The sequence below is a fragment of the Euprymna scolopes genome, chromosome 8, assembly GCF_053919585.1.
Source record: "Euprymna scolopes isolate OS-2025 chromosome 8, ASM5391958v1, whole genome shotgun sequence".
NCBI classification, from domain to species: Eukaryota; Metazoa; Mollusca; class Cephalopoda; order Sepiida; family Sepiolidae; genus Euprymna; species Euprymna scolopes.
This window is the reverse complement of record NC_136489.1, coordinates 57,574,833-57,595,897: the sequence shown is the minus strand read 5'-3', so window position 1 is coordinate 57,595,897 and position 21,065 is coordinate 57,574,833.

The following is a 21,065-nucleotide window of genomic DNA, read 5'->3' as shown; positions in this document are numbered from 1 at the left end:
TATTCAATATTTTTCACGACATTTCTGACACACCTTTCTGACGCACAAATTACACTTTAAATTTAAATCAATGTATTCGAGTAGTCTTTCAAGTTTTACGATATCTTTTTGTTTATTGAATTGTTAGGTGAAGGTACAGAACAGTTACAATACGCCCGCCAGCCCGGTAACATAAGTGCATAAGTATCAATAAAGTGATTTTTAATATCGTATTCAGCTAAATCCATAACAAACGGCATTTGTACGAATGGTTTATTTTATTGACGCTACACCGTAATCACGTGATTAAAATTTTAGCAGCCGAAAAATTGGGAGACAAAAGAGTAACCAGTTCCGAGTTATTTTCCCTTAAATATATGAGAGTTAGCTAGCGCAATTTCTGCGACACTAATAACAAAAAAAAAAAAACTATCGAAATCGAATACGAAAATAGGTACTTTTTCATTATTCTAGCGAAATTCGAAAAGTGAAACCAATGGTATTTGCTGACTTGTCATGTCACATTAATGAAAATATTCCAAAAATTACGAAAAATGATGAGATATAAAATTAATTATTAAAGAAATTGTTAGCAGGGGAGGTAATTCATTTCTGAAACCTCCCGAAACTTAGGTCAATATCGGAGAAGTTTTTGAAATGAACTTTTTTTTTCTTCTTTTTTTTCTTTTTTTTTTTTAATGAGGAATCATCGCTTATCAGGGCCCGGGGGTAACTCGAGGATAACGTTTAATTGGTATACATTAGTCAATGTGATTATAGCGTAGTAAACATAAGTAGTGGGAATTTTGTCAATTGAATTACTTAGGGGGACGGTTCATCAAGAACTTGTTTATGTTGAACTTGAAGACAATCAGATTGTAGTCAGCTGGAAAGCAGGCAATCGGAAGAGAGTTCCTCATGTGTGCAGTTCTAAGAAAGAAGCTTTGTTCATGGTGAAGTATATCAACATTAACAATGCATAATGAATAAAACTGCACAAGACAAAATAACATTATAGATAGATCGGCAGACGGTACGTCTCGTAGGGAAAGATCGTCTCCCGGTCCTTTTATTTACTAAAAAAAAAGATTTCAAGACTGTCGCGCCCTCTAGTGGTAGTTCATTGAAGTGCAAGGGAGATAATCCGTAGTGGTAGTTCATTGAAGTGCAAGGGAGATAATCCTGTCCAATATATTACATCCCTTCAATCTTACTCTGGATCACGAACATAGTCTTCAAATTATTTTGGTGGTCTCCGAATACGCCCTGACTTGCGAGAGGGTGGTGATGCCGATTTTTTCTACCACTGCTGGAGTCTCTGCAACCATATGCCTGCTCTCAGGTATTAAACTTTCCTCAGGACTGTCGGGTGTGCTGGAAACTTCAGGTGTGCCGAAACTCTCAAGATTCTTTGCAGCATTATCTGCTTGTATCTCAGGCGTAAGTTCCACTGCTACTGGTGATGAGAGTTTCACAAGCTGGTCCACATGCCTCCTTACTAGCCCTCTACCAGTTTCCACTTCAAAATTCACTGCTCCCAACTGTCTGGTAATGGTACCTTCAATCCATCGCTGAGTAGATCCATAGTTACGCACAAGCACAGGATCGGCTACTTTAAATTCACGGAGCGGCACCATTACCTTGCCCCCCCTTTCCATTTTATTTTTTACATCCATAGCCTTGTACGTGTCTGGCTTTGCCAAATGAAACGCTGTTCGTAACTGCCGTTTGAACATCAGCTCGGCAGGAGAAACCCCAGTTGATGAGTTTGGAGTTATCCTATAAGTGAATAAAAATCGGTTCACCTTGGTTTCAAGTGTTGCCTTGCCGTCTGTATTCATCCTTTTAAGCGCTTCCTTGAAGGTGCGTACACTGCATTCTGCTAGTCCATTCGAGGAAGGATGGTAAGGAGCTGTGAAAATGTGCCGAATTCCATTAGCATTCATGAATGCTTTGAATTCTTCACTTGTAAAACAGGGACCGTTGTCACTCACAATTAATACCGGTAGTCCATGAGTTGCAAAGATCCCTCTCAATTTTTCAATTGTGGTCATAGCAGAAGATGATTTTGTAATGCAAACTTCAGTCCACTTTGAATGAGCATCCACTACTATCAAAGACATGTGCCCCAAAAATGGACCCGCATAATCTAAGTGGACTCTCTCCCATGGTGAACTTGGATATTCCCAGCAATGAATGGGAGCCTTGCCGGTATTGCTTTGATAATGTATGCAGGTTCCACAAGCTTTACCGGCTCTCTCAATATCTGCATCAAGATTTGGCCACCACACATAGCTGCGAGCAAGGGCCTTCATTCGCACGATCTCTATGTGTGTCTGATGTAATTGCTGCAACACTTTTGTTCTGAGTAAAGCCGGAATTACTACTCTACTCCCCCATAATACGGTACCATCTTCACATGTCAACTCTGTCCGTTTGTTGAAGTAGGGCTTCATTGCCGTGTCTGGAATACACCTACTCCAGCCATTCAGGATGTATTCGTACACCCGACTCAAAGTAGGGTCTCTTCTTGTCTCCAATCTTACTGCTGCCAGAGTCACTGGAGCATCAACCAAGTTCATCATGTGTATCCTGTTAGAATTAGGTGTGACATCTTGCTCCTGCACACTGATTGGAAGATGACTGAGGCAATCTGCATTTCCATTAAGGGACCCGGCACGATACTCCAACCTGTAATTATAGGCAGCCAGAAATATGGCCCAGCGTTGAACTCTGGCAGCAGCAAGAGAAGGGATCGGCTTTTTTTCAGCAAACAACCCCAATAATGGTTTGTGGTCAGTGAACAACGTAAAATTATTCCCATACAGATATTGGTGCAACTTTTTTACCGCAAAGACTAGGGCCAGCCCCTCCTTCTCAATGTGCGCATAATTCCGTTCTGCCTCAGACAGCGTTCGTGATACGTAGCATACTGGTTTCTCCCTTCCATCTTCCATTTTGTGAGCCATTACAGCTCCCAGTCCATAGGGAGAAGCATCTACTTGCACCAGAATCGGTCTAGATGGATCAAAATGAGTTAAAAGAGGTGCAGAACACAGCATTTTCTTTGTTTCTTCAAAAGCCCTGGTTTGTCCAGCACCCCATACCCAGGGAGCACCCTTCCTCATTAAGTTGTGAAGCGGTTCAAGTATAGTTGATAAGTTTGGCAAATGACTATGATAATAGTTAAGTGCCCCTAGGTAGGCTCTTAATTCTGTGATGTTTTGCGGTCGAGGTGCCTCTGTCATGGCGGCTACTTTGTCTGGAAGAGGCGCTATGCCTTCCTTACTAATTCTGAAACCCAGATATGTCACTTCAGGAAGGAGAAACTTGCACTTACTTCTCTTTAATTTTAATCCGGCCTTATCTAGAGCAGCAAATACACTGTATAAATTCTTCAGATGACTACTGTCATCACTACCTGAAACCAGGATGTCATCCACACACACCTTGCAAAAAGGAATGTTCTTCAATCTTTTCTCCATCTCCCTTTGAAAAATCCCTGTATCACTGTGTACCCCAAATTGTAGTCTGGTGGGCTGGTATAATCCTTGGTGAGTGTTTACTGTTAGCAGTTCCTGGGTTTCTGCATCCAATTCCAGCTGCTGATAGGCATGGCTCAAGTCGAGCTTGCTAAATTTTTGACCCCCTTTCAAAGTAGCAAATATATCTTCTGTCCGAGGAAGAGGGTAATAGTCACATGGTGATGCCCGGTTTACTGTTTGTTTGTAATCTCCACAGATCCGGATGCCTTCATTATTATTTTTGGCAACCGGTACAATGGGGGCAGCCCACCTAGAGTATTCCACTCTTTTGTAAATTCCCTGGTTTTCCAGGCGATCTAGCTCCTTTTCCACATCCGCTTTTATGGCATAAGGTACTGGTCTTGCCCGACAAAATTTGGGACTCACCGTTTTATCAATGGGTATTTTGACCTTAAAATCTTTTAAACACCCCATTTCTTCACTGAACAGCGAATCAAATTCTTTTAAAAGCCTTTCCAACCTCGAAGGGGAATCTTCCTGGTATAAAGGAAACATGCTTCTCCAATCCAGCTTTACCTTATTCAACCAGTTGCGGCCAAGAAGTGTCGGTACATTACCTTTCACCACCAGCAAAGGTAGTCGATGCTTTAACCCTTCCTGGATTACTTCCACGTCTGTGGTCCCATGTGGTTTCACTAATTCACCAGTGTACGTTCTCAACTTGACATGGCTTTCCTTTAGATCACGAACTTGGCCAATTTTATTGAATTTTTCTAGGCTCATTACTGTGCATGCAGCTCCAGTGTCCACTTCCATGACCACTTTCTCTTGATTAATTAGCAGTTCCACTAATACTGGCGGTGTCCGCAGGTTAGCAACTGTGTGCAAGTCTAGCCTTTCCATATTTATTTCCATTTCTTCACAACAATTTTCCTCCACATTGTTCCCCATCCTGCTTTCCTTACCTCGTTTTTCGGAGTTAGGAGGCCTGCTCTCTTCTTGCCTACACTTCCGACGAGTATGCCCTATTCGCCTGCATTTAAAACATTCCTTGTTTTTAAACTGGCACTTGTCCGCTTGGTGGCCAGTGCTTCCACAACGATTACACTCTCGTTTTAATGGTAACCTGTGTACGGACGTTTCACTTCCACTCGTCTGTGCTCCCAACATCAACTTGGAATATTTCCTTGCCGATTCCATAGACACTGCTATTTCAATGGCCTTGTGCAAAGTTAGCATTCTTTCGCCCAGCAAGCGCTCCTGTATCTTCTCATCTTTCACTCCCACAACCAAACGATCACGTATGTGTTCATTTACTTTTTCTTCAAAGTTGCAATGTTCCGACATTTTTCTCAGTGTGGCCACATATTCACTAATGGACTCACCTTCTTGTTTGTCTCTCGTGTTGAATAAGAAACGTTCATGTATCTCGTTGGGGGCCGGCCTGGTGTGCCTCTCCATCAGAATACATAGTTCTTCAAATGTTTTCTGCTCTGGCCTGTTTTCGGCTAAACCCCTGAGAATAGCATAATTTTTTGCCCCAATAACCAACAAAAATATAGCACGTTTCTTACCTTCATTCAACACATCATTGGCAGAAAAAAAAAACTTTACTCTCTCAATATAGTGCGACCATTCTTCTTCCGCACTATTCCATTCTCCAATGGTGCCTAATAAATCCATTTTTATCCGCTACTCGGCAACTTTTCCTCGTTCGATTTGTTGTGGGTGTTCGCTTTTAATTTTAAATTGTCTTGTTACTCCTCCGCATTATCTCATCCTCGTCGCCAATTGAAGTATATCAACATTAACAATGCATAATGAATAAAAATGCACAAGACAAAATAACATTATAGATAGATCGGCAGGCGGTACGTCTCGTAGGGAAAGATCGTCTCCCAGTCCTTTTATTTACAAAAAAAAAAGATTTCAAGACTGTCGCGCCCTCTAGTGGTAGTTCATTGAAGTACAAGGGAGATAATCCGTAGTTCATTGAAGTGCAAGGGAGATAATCCTGTCCAATATATTACACATGGAATCTACATTTAGGTTTAGGCACAGATAAAGAATGTGGGAAATTATTGATAGTGGTTTTGGCTAGACGAGTGTTTTTCGTGAAAGTTTGGCGAGGGAGGACCATAGATTGGAGCTCAGCTGAGCACTTGCCATGAAAATAATGATAAAGCAGAGACAGGTTCGCAACGTCTCTTCTGTGGGAAAGTGGTTGCAAGGAAGAGAAAAGGGCATCCCCCACTAGGCTACGAAGTCTATTTTGAACTCTGTCAAGGCAGGATAAGCTGCTTCTAGCAGCTTCTGCCCAGATGTGGCAACAGTACTTCATCGTTGACCGTACTTTTATATAGGTAGAGAATTGCATCAGGAGTGAGATATCTACTGGAGCGGTAGAAGGATCCCATCATTTTCCCAGCAACCTTGGCAATGGATTTGATATACATGTTCTATTTCAGGTCAGGAGTAAAGATCAAGCCCAGAAGCTTGTCAAAACATGAAGGTTCCCCAAGATGAGAGTCATTCATTTCAACCGATGCCAGATGTAGAGATAGAAGCTTGGTTTTAGATGCATTAAAACTAACCAGCCACTTCTTTCCCCATGGTACCACATGCTCAAGATCAGAGGAGAGAGAATCAGAGAGAACTTAGTCATTTATGGTCTTTATGTGCTACCATAGATTGTAGTGTCATCAGCATAAATGTCTACGAATGATGTAAGGATGTGATTTGGAAGATCATTAATGTAGATCAGGAAAAGAGTTGGGCCCAGGATAGATCCCTAAGGGACTCCAGCATTAATACTGAGGGCTTTTGATTTCTGCCCATCAACCACTACTCTTATGAGCTTATCAGCGAGAAATGATTTGATAATGGAGAAGACATTTCCAGCCATACCATAGCTGGAGATCTTTTGAGGTAGACCTTTATACCATACCTTATCAAAGACCTTTGATATGTCAAGAGCAATTGTCCTAGACCTCCACCGAGAGATTTGCTAATCCTATGAGATATAACTGTAAGCACGTCTGCTGTAGATCTAGCAGAACGGAAACCACATTGCACGTCACTAAGAAGGTTGTTTTTGCTGAGATGGTTGACTACTTCTCTATTTAACACAGATTTCAGCAGCTTACTCATGATGCACAGGAGACTTATTGGTCTGTACTGAGAGGGAGATGAGCAATCACCTGAATTCTTACATACAGGGCATACTGATGAGATTTTCTAAAGTGTTGGGAAGCATTTCTCCTTAAGACAATGCTTAAATAACTTTGTAAGTATGGGTGCTAGTTCTGGTTGATGCTTTTTGAGCACTATAATTGGAATGCCATCAGGGCCAGTTGCTTTACTGGAATCAAGGTTTTTGATTAACTTGCCAACATCATATACAGATATTTGTATGTCACATAGCATGTTTTCAGATACACAAGGAAATACTGGGTGTTGGTGGCCTTGAGCGTAAAGAGTAGAATTAGCTACAAAGATCTTGGCAAAGAGTTTGGCTTTGTCTGATGCTGACGAGATTACCTCAGGTTCATTGATGATAGTTGAGATAGAGCACACACTTCTGTTCAGGATTCTGTTTGCTATTTGCCAAAACTGATGGGACTCTAGCCGCTGCTCAGTTACTTTGGACTTGATGGACTGAGCATACAACTCTCTTGCATTCTTTATTACTTTTTTACAGAGGTTGTTGGCGAACCTGAAGGCGGCTTTAGTCTCAGTACATCTATTACGTTGGAAGCAATGGAAAAAGCGATTTCGGTGTGCAATGGCAGCAGCACATTTTTGAGAGAACCATGGCTGACTGTTAGGTTTTTGCTGGAACTTTTTCGAGGGTATGAAATGATCTATACCTACAATTAACCATTCTGTCAGGTCTGATACTGAAGAGGACACATCCTTTTTAAACATGGAACGCTATCTCAGTCAGCCATAGAGTATCAATATACTGTACGATGGAGAGATACGCCTGAGAACCTATTGCATTTCATTTTTATCTTAACTGATACAGCAGAGTCGTCAGAAGATCCCAGTGGAGACAGAATGGAAGATGAACATAGCTCAGGGCAAGTTGTGAGAAAAAAGGTCTAGGAGACTTGCATACTGGCCGTCAGTATTGGAGACACAGGTAAGGTCATAAGCAATGGAGAAATCATGACAGAACCTGCCCTCGTCATTGGTCTTGTTTGAGTGGGCTAACCAAACCATTCCACATTGTGAACATTGAAGTCTCCACAGACGCGAATGTCTGCTGAGGGGTACTGAATCAGTAGGATATTTAGAATAGAGTCGGCAGATCGATTTTTTTTTATATGTTGTTTTATGCAAAAACAATATTACGAACTTAATTGTCATGCCGAAATTAGTAATATACCCAAAAATAACGAAAAATCATTAAGTAGAAATTTATTTCTAGTTAAAAGTAATTTTTACAGAAAATTAGGTAAAATCGCATTTTTCTAAGACGCTATAAAGTAGGCAGTAGGATGCCACACACGGGGAACGTAACTTCTAAAAAGAATATTTTAGGTTATTTGTGCCATGGTTGCAATATTTGTCTTTAGCGATAGACTTTTTTTTACTAAAAACACAATAGCAGTTGTTCTACTCAATGAATTTTCGTAATTTTTGGATACATTACTATTTTCGACATGACAATTAAGTACGTAATGTTGTTTTTGCTTAAAACGATATATTTAAAAAATTGATGTGTCGACTATAGTTTGACAAGCACTGGATATATATATATATATTTTTTTTTTTCAACTAATAAAAAATTCCAAAGGAAAAAAAAAATGCAAACTATGAGTTACACAGTATGTTTATTTTGTTAATTGTTACCTGTTTTGATTTTAATAAATCCTTTGTAGATGATGTGGTGTTTCTCACTGAAAACGCAAACGCCGAGTTTGTTTTAAGACTTTATTCAACTGAGAGAAGACCGCAAGTATCTACATGCTGTCTCCTTGTGCCCCGCCTGTTTTGCCGGTGTTCCCCCTGTTATCGTCCCCTGTGTACCTACGTCTATTACATCTCTCCCAAAAAAAGAAAGGTCCATTTATCATGGAAAAAGGTCAGGGTAGACTGCCCTTGTGACCCTTTCGTGGGCGAGGATTATTCTGCCTCAGTATGTGACCAGTGAAATCCCCCCCCCTTTTTTTTTTAAGTTAAGAAAAAATAAAAGGTAATTGTTCAATCTTTAGTCAATCCGGACTAAAACGATTCGGTGGTCATTGTACGGCCCGATCGTCGTGGCAGGGCTAGTGGGGTATGCTCACTCATTTCTCTATCTGGCTGTTCATGATCGGGCGAATTCTCATGTGTCAATGGAGTCTGTGGATGTGTGTTATTTTCTGTTGCCATATCTGGGGGCATGTTTAGTTCCGTGAAAATGCGTTCTAGATTGTTTTCACTTGGGGATTGAGGTGCTGGCTCGGTGATACAATGGCGAGACCTGATGTGATCCTGATGACGACAAACCAACCGGCCATCCTGCAATCTGATTAGAAAGGATAAAGGAGATACTCTTTCCAGAATGTGACCAGCCAACCACATGGATCCGGAACCAACGTTCTGTGCAAATGCTGCTTGGTCTTCATCAAATGAACGCATCTGGGCAGATTTGTCATGGTGAAACTTTTGACATTCTTGGTTGTTATATACAACACTTGAGGTGGCGGGCTTCATACGATCCAGATTGGTGCGCAATCTTTGCTTCATCAACAACTCTGCTGGGGTAGATCCCGTTGTTGTGTGAGGCGTTGTCCGGTATGTCAGCAGAAAACGGGATATCTTTGTTTCCAGAGTTCCTCCTGACATTTTTTTAATACCATTTTTAACCAACCCAACTGAGTGTTCGGCTAGACCATTTGATGCCTGATGTGGACTGACAAATTTGTGTCTGATACCATTCCGTTTCATGAACTCTGCAAATTCTGAACTGGTGAAGCATGGGTCATTATCCCTGACAACAATGTGCGGGAGACCATGAGTAGCTGCACTTGTGGTATAGACATCAACCCATTTTGAGTGTGCATCCGTAATGACAAGCAGGTATTGGCCATTGTAATCGGCATAATCAACGTGAACCCGCTGCCAAGGTTCAGCTGGCCATTCCCAGGGATGTAGTGGTGCCTTAGCAGGTAGGCTTCTGGAGCACTGACAAGGGTAACAGTTGTTCACCTTTTTTTCGATGTCAGCATCTATCCCAGGCCACCATACATAGGTCAGGGCGAGGGCCTTCATCTTGACTATGCCAGGGTGGCATTGGTGAAGCTCGTCCAACACTCTCTGCCTGAGATGGTGGGGAATTACCACTCGTGAACCCCACAGCAGGCACCCCCTTTCAACACTTAGTTCGTTTTTACGAGCTTGAAATGGTAAATACGGAGCATCATGTGGGAGATTGCACCCTCCATGTTGTGTGGCTTGAACAACCTTAGAGAGGATTGGGTCTTTGCACGTATGAGCACAAATGTCAGTCGAGTCAACAGTGGAATTGTCCAGGTGATCCATGAGATGTATAATGCAGCCTGGTGTTGGGACATCTAACGCTTCCTGCTGGGGGAGACGACTCATTGCGTCGGCAGTGACGATATGTGAACCAGGCCTATATTCTATCGTGTAATTGTAAACACTCATCAACAGTGACCAACGTATTATTCTTGGTGGCAGGGTGTCCAATGTTGGCTTTGTTGGGCTAAAGAGGCTGATAAGTGGCTTATGATCCGTAATGATACGGAATGCATGTCCAAATAAGTAGTGATGAAACTTTTTAACCCCAAAGATAATACTCAGTCCCTCCTTGTCCAACTGACTATAATTTTTCTCAGCCGGTGACATTCTTCTCGAAGCAAAAGCAACAGGTTTCTCTGAACTGTCGGCAAAGATGTGCGACAAAACAGCTCCGACACCATATTGACTGGCGTCACAGGTCAGTACCAGTTCCTTCTTCAAGTCATAGTGAACCAGGACATTTGTGGTCTGCAATGCATCTTTGGCTCGCTGAAAAACTGTTAATTGGGGGGTGCCCCACGTCCAAGAGACACTAGAGATAATAGAGGGGGCCCAACTTATCTGCGACGTTGGGGACATACCTAGTGTAGAACTGGAATAAGCCCAAGAAAGCCTTAAGTTCGGTCACATTGCGTGGGGCTGGCGCATCCCGGATGGCACGGATCTTTTCTACTGTAGGGTGAAGGCCTTCGGAGTCAATCCAATGACCTAAGTAGGTTACGGAGGGTGCCATGAACTTGCACTTGTCCAGACGAACACGGAGACCAGATTCTGAGAGTTTCCCTAACACTCGATCAGGGTGCTCAAGTGTTCTGCGTCTGATGATCCTGTAATTAGTATGTCGTCCTGATAGCATACGACATGTGGTTCATTTGCCAAAAAATTGTCCATACAGCGTTGATAGATACCAGGAGCTGATTTTACTCCAAAACTGAGGTGGTTGAACCTGTAGGACCCCGTGGTGTATTGATTGTAAGGTACTGCTTTGAGTTTTCCCCTAACGGAACCTGCAGGAATGCTGATCTCAAGTCAAGCTTGGTGAATTTCTTTCCCTGCACCAATTTTGCATACAAATCATCAATCCTGGGGATAGGGTACTGGTCGAGATTTGAACATTTGTTTATTGTAGTTTTATAGTCTCCACACAACCGTATTGTTTGGTCAGTTTTGACAACTGCTACTATAGGGGCAGCCCATTCTGAGTATTGTACTGGTTCGATAATACCCAGAGACTCTAGTCGATCCAGCTCCTTGTCAACCTTTTCACGCAATGCAAAGGGCACGTGTCGAGCCTTGCAGAATATGGGCTTTGTTTTCGGGTCAACACTAAGTTTTGCTGTGAAACCCTTCAGTGCGCCAAATTCATCCTTGAAAACATCGGGGTATTTTGCAATAATGTCTTCAATTGCAGGTGTAGCATTTACTGCTTTCAGCAGATGGATGTGTTTCCAGCTGAGTTGCACTACTCGTAACCAGTTTCTACCAAGAAGTACAGGGCCAGAACCAGGAACAATCACTAATGGCAGACGAAACTACCGACACTTGACACGTACCACACGGCGTGATACTTTCTCCCATGTAGGTTGCTAGTTTCTGTGACATAGACTTAAGTACCGGCTTATCAGGTTCACACCATAGTTTTTCAAATGCATTGCGGCTGATCAATGAAACAGCAGCTCCTGTGTCGATCTCCATCTCGACATTGTGACCATTTATGCCCACCAACACCATCAGGGGCTCGGTTTTTGCTATTTGCTGGCAGGTTAAATAGCCTATGCACCGAGGCACAGTCGCTGCCTGTATCTTCATCTACTGGTTCTTCACTGGTGACCTTGTGGGTTTTACGATTTCCAGCTCTGTCGTTGTACTTCCGGGTCAAACAGGCTGGCGAAATGTGACCAGTTTTGGGACAAAAATTACACGTTGCCTCTTTGAAACGACAGGAGTCGGGGTAATGTTTTCCATTACATCGGAAACATGGTCTTTGTTTTTGCCTCCGTAGTGGAGTAGGCTGTTCAACCCGGTTGACTTTCGTCTGTATTGTAAAATTGGACATTTAACAGGCTGCCATGTCACTAACATTCCTGTCTGCACTTTCCATGGCAAGAGCTATCTTTCGGGTATAAGGAAATGTTAGTTTCCTCTCGGAAAGCAGTCGCCGACGGATTCGGTCATCCATCAATCCAATGACGAGCAAATCTCTCAACATCTCTTCTATCGTATTTCCAAACTCACAAAACTTTGTAATTTTTTTTAAATGAGCAATAAAATCCGAAATGGACTGACCTGGTTGTTGGCGGCACATGTAAAAGTTGAATCGCTCAACAATTACGGATGGTGTTGGGTTGCAGTGCTCTTTTAACGAGGGCGAGAGTTTCTCGTAACTTTTGTCTCTTAAGCTGTGCGGCGTAACGAGATCTTTCAGCAGAGAAAATGTTTCACCACCACAAACAGAAAGAAGGACGGTCTTTTTCTTTCCTGGATCTTGTATTCCGTTAGCCTCGAAATAATACTCCAATCTTTCTGAGTATGTGTCCCAATCACCTCCACTCGGCGAAAATGTTTTTAAAATGCGTGTGTGCAGGTAGAAATATGTCGCTATTTAATTTCTATTAAATGCGATGTTTTTCAGAGAAAAAGTTTAAATAACTTTCCCCTTTATGAGAAATGATCTCATCCTCGTTGCCATGTGGTGTTTCTCACTGAGAACGCAAACGCCGAGTTTGTTTTAAGACTTTATTCAGCTGAGAGCCGACCACAAGTATCTACATGCTGTCTCCTTCTGCCCCGCCTGTTTTGCCGGTGTTCCCCCTATTATCGTCCCTTGTGTACCTACGTACATTACAGATGATGAAAATTGCAACAAGCACAGTAGCAGGAGTGAATTCTTGTGGCTGGAGATTTTGAATCCACTTTCTTCCTGGCGTATCCAATCAGAGGCCAGCTGTCAGTCACGTGAGCGGGTGTATAAAAAGTTTAACCAGTGGCAGACTCCCTCTCTTCCTTCTTGACTCTTGTTGACAGCACACCTCTCTGTTGAAGCGCAACCTTGCCTGGGCTATTTGGCCTCAAGCTAGCATGAATACAAACATGACTATTCCCAAATGAGGTACACACACACAAGCATTCTTTTTCATGTTACAGGACTGCCCTCATCCATACATGGACGCATGCTCCTACTACAAACTTCAACTTGTGATATTGAAGTCTTCTTTCTTTCAACAGGCCTGTCTAATATTTAATCTACATTTTCACACAAGAACTAACTAAGCTACTAACCTGTTTCTCCCTCATGTTCTTAATAATGAAGATAACCAATAAAATTGCTTTTAAATGTTAGAATGACACTTCTTTCGTTGTCTTCATTATTAACTAAAATGGAATGGTCTGTGGTCAAAGGCCCAGGCAAGATCATGCTCCAACAGAGAGGTATGCTGTCAGCAAAAGCCGGGAAGAAAGAGAGGGAATCTCCCGCTGGTTAAACCTTTTATACACTCGCTCACATGACCAAGAGCTGACCTACGATTGAATAAGCCAAGAAGAAAGTGGATTCAAAATTCCAGCTGTGAGAATTCGCTCCTGCTACTGTGCTTGTTGCAATTTTCGTTTGCTACATCTTCTTTAACATTACAAACTCTGAGTTATTTCTTGAGTTTACATTACACGTCACACGTGACAAAACACACATGACCTAAATCATTTTTTTCTTTGAATAATGAAAATATGTGTTTTATGTAATATTCCAGAAATATTTAACTAATTGTGACATGATAATTAAGTAGATTACATTGCTTATTGCTGAAATTGATTAAAAAAAAGTAAATAATTATTGTTTTTAATGAAAACTCAATTTTTCGGCTGTCGGATTTCGCTACAATAATGAAGAAGAACCCGAACATTTTGGTCGTCAATTTGAAATGTAGTGCTGGTGCTTCTATATTATAATAACGAGGAAAAAAATATTGAATTTCAAGTAAAACCAATGGTACCTACGTCATTGTCATGTCACAAATAGTAACATATCAAAACGGTTCCAATAAGGTTACATGCTGGGTCAGGCATATTGTATCATATGACGTAAGTAAAAGAAGTAACACATTGGAAGCAGAACATTTATTCAGAAAACAAAAATAGACATAGCATACATAATTTATGAATTTTTAAAAAAATTTTTCACTGTTTGAATTTTTAATTTTTTATAAAAAAAAATAACTGATTTGTAGCATTCGAAATTGCTACAATCACCCGTTTTAGTTAAATAATGGAGACAATGAAAGGAAGCCTCATTTTAACATTTAAAAGCAACTTTATTTGTCGTCTTCGTTAGTAGCGTGTACAAGAGAGAAACGGGTTAGTAGCTGGAAGTGTACTTGTGTGTAAGAGTAGTATGAATATTATACAGACTTGTTGACAGAAAGAATTGCTCAGTTTACACATGTTGTAGTCAGTAGTAGTTGGGCTAAAGAATTAGACAATTCTACAATGTAGATAAGCTAAGCTGGTTAAAGGAGATTGAAAGAAAAGGTATTCAGTGTGTTTAAGTGTTGGAGTGGATAGTAGTAGTGTGTGTCTAGTCTATGTATCGACGTGAGTAGTCCTGTAGCTTGTAAAGAAAGTTCATACGTGTACCATATGTTGTGGACAAAAGATTAAAGAGTTCCGTAGTATGAGACAGAAGGTCGGGTGTGAAGATAGCCATGTTGGCTTGTGGTACTCACGTTAGCTAGGGGCCAAAGCCCTCCAGCGAAATGTGCTGCCGACCAGAGCAGGGAGTAAGAGAAAGAGAGCATTGTCAGCTTTACCTTTCATATACTCGCTAGATTTTGAAACCAAATCACTAGATTTTACAAATGTCTGTTTGCGTGAATAATTATTTTTTACCTTATTGTTTTCTGCAATTTTTGGATATGTTACTATTTGTGACATGAAAATTGTGTAGGTACTTGTTTTACTTGAAATTCAATTTTTTTTTTTTTCGTTTTTATAATATATTAGCACCAAATTATTATTTTATCGATTATTAGACTGGGTCAAATACAGTATTTCATTTCAAAATAATTTTTTTATCAGATTTAATTTTTTATTGTGAGTATGTGTAAAATAATATTCTTTTTTTTTTTTTTAACTAGGGCGAATTATTTTACATTTTTAGCGTTTTTTTTAATTTTTTTTATCCATATTAAAAACTGCCTTGAAAAAAATATATATAATAAAAACAAGTGTAAAGGATTGGTTGATATTCACCGATGCCTGGTATCACAACTGTGTCGCAAGCATAGATAAATATTTCCCAACCCTTAACAAAAAATAAATAAAAGGTGTCAGTAATCACCAATATGAAGACCGGTTTCAACATTTAATATAGAAATTTATTAAAAGAAGCATCATTTTTTTATGTGTTGTCGCACGAGAGAAGAAATGGTAAAGTTTGTTTTTGACCTGGAATTAAATGAGTGAATCTTTTTGGACTGAGAAAAAAGCAAAAAAAAAAGGAACATTTTCATAACAATTTAGGTGCATGATGCATGCAAAGTCATGTTAGTGTTTTTACGTTCCATATGACAGAGTCAGCAGCATTGTTTATTGATAAAGCTGCATCTTGAACTGACTGGACTGGTTTAATTTTCACACACAAGAGTCTTTTATATTCCTTGGGTGGCTCCGGCGAAGCTGTAGGAAATGTGTTTTTCTTCAAGCGCTGATTGGACATCAAGAGGATACCCTCTGTCACATGGTATACTCTGTTTTATGTCCACACACACAAAAAAAATTTTTACTTTTTATCTCCACAGAATATGCGTGGGTGTGTGGGAATATGCCAACCGGATGCTAACGTCTCCAGTATAAGAGACAAAATAAAAAATCGTCGTTTGCACATGGCTCCACGCATCGCTTCCGTTTGGAAAAAGAAAAATAAGAAACCATAAAAGAATTATGAACCAATGGCAGAGCTCCCCGCCGAAAATAAAGGCCTAAATTATCACAGCCGCTGGGAGCCGGTTTACGACTATAAAAGGAGGGGACCAGAAAGAAAGAGAGGAGAGAGATTCGCCTAGCTGCGTCAGTGAACGCACGGACAGTCTTCCACCCGACCTAAAGAAATGAAGAAAAAAAGAAAAGAAAAGGAGATTCGCCCAGCTGCGTCAGTGAACGCACAGACATTCTTCCACCCGACCTAAAGAGATGAAGAAGAAGAAGAAGAAATAAGGCACCAGTAAACTGAAGCCAACTCCGCTCTCACGTTATGAGCCGAGACGCCTTCAATTCTAACAATGCCTATCTTACACAAACCAAAGAAGAAAAAGAAGAAAAACACAGGAGGCAAAAACGCCGCGCCGCTAGGTTGATAAATGTAGTCGTCGCTCTCCAGTTAAAAGCCTGACACATATCACCGAAGTAGCACGACTGGCCGCCACTTACCACCCCCGTCGTCTGAAAAGATAAGTACGCTTTGTTTAATTATACTACCCCCACAAAAGTTAATTCCTTATCAATGCATACACACGCTGGACTACCATTCTCAATTTTCCTACAACATGTATTTCTCTTCCCACGCGCGAACAAACAATAGTGACCCGAAGTTGAGATGAAAACACATTTCCTTTTCTGGCTACAACACCAGTCCTGCAACGAACATTGGCCACATACGCGCGGACATATTGTAACTAAAACGTTCATTTCCTTCAGTAGCAAATAAACCACGTTTATTTTATCCATTAACTGAGCCTTTGTTTCCTTCAATTCCTCATTCGTTTCATTATTCTCTTGTAACGGGATTGGGGTATTTATATATCCTAGTCCCCTACAGGTGTATCCAGCAATATATGTGTAACTAAAATCTTATTTATTTATTTTAATGTCTCTGGCGTACCGCTACCTACACAAGTTAGTGAAAAGAATTCCATTTTCTTAACCTACTCAGAGTGACATCATCATTTAACATGAAACATTGCAACAATATTTATTTTGGCTTCTACGCATGTTTCATTTTAGTTATTTTATTTTGTTTTCACATGAAGAAAAAAAAAAAAAAAAAAATAATAATAATAATAATAATAATAATAAATTCGTTAATTACTCTGCTTTAAAAAAAAGAAATACTTCTTTTTCTCCAGTTATTATAAAGCACAAGAGGAGTAACAGTATTTCAACGATTCCATATGCCCAAAGGATGAGGTTTCATTGTCAGTTCGAGGAGTGGGATGAAAGACAAGAACAACTCTTGTTGCAAAGACTCACGCCAAAACGAGAACTGATGAAAGAGAAGAATGACTTTCATTGCAAAGGCAAAGGCAGAGGGAGTCACGCCAATATGAAACCTGTAATTCCAGGGATGAATGGCTCTCTAGACAAAAACAGTACCAAACAGTCCTGTCAAAATTAATCCTTTGCTAAGTATAAAAACTAATGAACAGGATAGATTGCATGATGTGATTGCAAGGCGAAATTAGTCACAGGAAGAGAAACAATTTCATTTGAATGTTGATAAAAATATATCAAAATTTAAGACAACGTGAACCTCAAAATGTTAAACGTTCTGCATTATTCTATGACAATAATGACTCATGCGACAAGGCTGCAATAGGACAAATGTGTCAAGTTCGTCAGTTTAGTGCAAAAGAATTTTAAGGGAGAATCACGAGGATTTTGCTGTGAAAATGGAAAGGTTACACTGAATCCAATTCCATTCTTGCCTCAGGTATTACATGATCTGTTTAATGAGCAAATTACTCTTAGCAAAATCGTTTTTGTCAAGAATTAGGGAGTATAACACTCTTTGCCATGATCTACTTTAGCCACAAAGATGCATCTGTCCAAGGTTAGAATGCATCCATAAGGATCCAGGGTGAAATCATCAACTTGGATCACTGCTGCCTTTTGAAGATGGAAGAGCAAGATATATCTACGTATACTTTTTAGATACTTATGAAGGTCAACTGAAAGCTAGAGAAACTTGAATGATGAGGTTTTGAAAAAATTGCAGTCTGATTAAATGAAAATAACCATTATATAAAGACATTAAAGACAGCACTAGAGCAAGTACAAAAGGAAACATTAATGATAAAAAAAATGTATTCTGGAAAAGAAGTGTTCCCAGGGAGAGCATGTGCAGCGTTTTAATGTACCAGCCAGAGTTGAAGTTGCAATTTTAATGTCAAATGAGCCTATAGAAAACAGTTGAAACAAGGTGGTTTGAAGAGAATTTTAGAGTTATTAATACATCGATCCTTTGATCCTTTATTTGTTCCAAATCGAACAGATAACAACCACATATATTTGCAAAGGTGAAATGATTGCAAAATCATACAATTGCAGTTTTACTCTTTCAATATTATGTGCAAAGAAGGGAATTCTCCCTTGCGTGAAAGGCGACTCTTCCAGCAATTCTTGGTAGATGCATACTGCAAAATAGAAACTGAAAGATTAGCAAAGTAGCCATGCTGAAAATTACTTGTATTTACTTGATAGTTTACTTGCTAGTGATGGAGATCAAAATCAAGTTAGTTATCAAATTGCCCTTCCTACAACCTATATTGGTAGTTCTCGGTATCTTTAAGAGAAAAGGTTAGACACAATGGCCATTGTGAGATATTATGTCAGAGGAGATTATTTTATCACTATGACATGCAATCCACACGGGCCAAAAATTGTTGAAAATTTGGCTGCTGAACAGGAAAGTCATGATCGATCACATATTATTACAAGAGTGTTCAGATTAAAAGTTTAAAATTATAGAAAACATGAAAAAGAGAATTAGGGAAATTTTGGTATTTTGCAAGCATGGTTGTATACCATTGAGTACCAGAAGAGAGGTTTACCTCATGGGCACTTTCTTTTTTGGATAGTTCCAGAGCATAAACTCAGAGCAGGAAGAAAAAGAACTCCATGATTTGGTCATGAAACACGTGATCCATGGCCCATGAAAGCTCCCCATGTATAATAGACAAAAAATGTCCCAGAGAATTTTTCCAAATCTTTCTTATAAACTAATGAAAAGGGGGACGATTTCTTTCCTAAATATAGAATAAAGAAGCCAGAAGATTGAAAGCAGATTGGCATGATGAAAATGAGACAAAATGACCACCAAGCTGAGCAAGAAATCACCAACCAATGGGCTGTGCCTTACAATTCATATTTGTTATGGCAATTCAACTGCCATATCAATATTGAAATTTGTTCATCAATTAATTCAATCAAGTATTGCATCAAATATATATCAAAGGGGTTAGGTCAAGCAGTTTTTCAGTTACAAAATGATGTCGATGAATAAGAATCACTGGTGACTGAAAAAATTAACCAATATCAAAACATGAGATATTGGTCATCATTGGAAGCAGCATGGCAAATTATTAGACATCCTACACATGAGCATTTCCCATCAATTGTTCGTTTGGTAGTTAACTTTGAGAATTAGAAAGGCGTGCTTTTTAATATAAACGCATTAAAAGTTGCTTTCCCCCACCCCGCACCTCATACAACTTTGACAAGTTTTTTTGCAGAAATTGTTTTGCAAAAATAATGACTTTGCAAAGATATTGAAGTTTGCCACAGTATTATATTTGGAATAGAAGTACAAGAAATCGTTGCAAGAAAGGCATTTTGATAATAATTTGGTTAATAAGTATAACATGGTTTCAAAAACTCAGGCCATTGGTAGAATTTACACAATAGACCCAAAAGATGAAGAGTACTATATTTTGCAACTTCTCCTGATCGAAGTGTGAACACCAACTTCATTCCAAGATCTAAAGCTTACCATGACAGAAGGCTTTTGTAGAATGATGACTAATTAGCCAGGGAAGAAGCAAAAATTTCACCATCATTTGAAAACATGAGATGGTTATTTGCAATAATCTTGGCAGTATGTTGACCAAGAACTCCAGCTTTGGGAAACCTTCAATGAAACATTGTCAGATGATTATTTAAAACCGTAGATGTATGAATGATCCAGATGTTCTAGTCTCTAATCTGATTTTCAATCAAGCTTTCTGTTATTTGGAAAACAATGTCATCATGATAGGAGGATATGTGTTGACAACATATGACTTGTTAACACTAGCTCATATTGATACTGAGCAGGTTTGTCGTGAGTACAGACGTGATATAAACTGCAATCAGGAGGAGCTGGTAACTAGGGTTAATGAATAATATCAAAATTTACCAGAGGATCAAAGGAATGCTTATACAGCTTTTTTGGAGGTGATGAATAGTGAAAAAAAGGATCATGAAAACATTATGTTCCTTAATGCACCTGGAGGAACAGGGAATACTTATTTACAAAACTTTATTTTGGTAATTTAGGTTAGAGAAAAACATTTTCCTAGCAACTGCATCAAGTGGAATTATGGCAATGTTGTTGGAAAGAGGACATACTTTGCACAGTACTTTCAAAGTACTATAGAATACATATAGAATACATATAGAATACATATAAAATGGATGAGCCTACATGTTCTCTCACTTGAAGCTCTAATTTGGCCAGAGTAATACGAGACACAAATGTAATAATTGTTGATGAAGCCTCAATGGTTCATAAAACTATTTTTGAGGCAATTAATCGAACATTACGGGATTTACTAGTGTCAAAAAGCCAATGAGTGGTATTCCAACCCATTATCAGAGGACTTCTGTCAAAGTTTGCCTGTTGTAAAAATAGAACAAGGGCAAATATTGTTAGGTTAAGGTTAAAGGAATCTGACCTTTGGAGAAATATATTTGTAAAGAACCTGAAAACAAATATGAGGGCTTATATGTCTGGAGTTTAAGGATCAGCAAGCTTTTCATATCTACTTACAATTGGTGATTGACGTCTTTTTCATGTAGAAATACCGGATACTATTAGGTAAACGTGTTGAGAAACTACAGGTGTTGAAGGAAAGAGTGTATCTTGACAAAAATGTGTATGGAAAACATTCAGATTGGCTTGCTGATTAAGCGATCATTTACTACTCAATTTCAAAGTAAACAAGTTAAATAATTGGTTAATGACTGAATTTTCAGATGAAAAATTATACAGATCTATGGACAATACAACAGATGAGGCTAATGCTGTGAAGTATCCTACAAAGT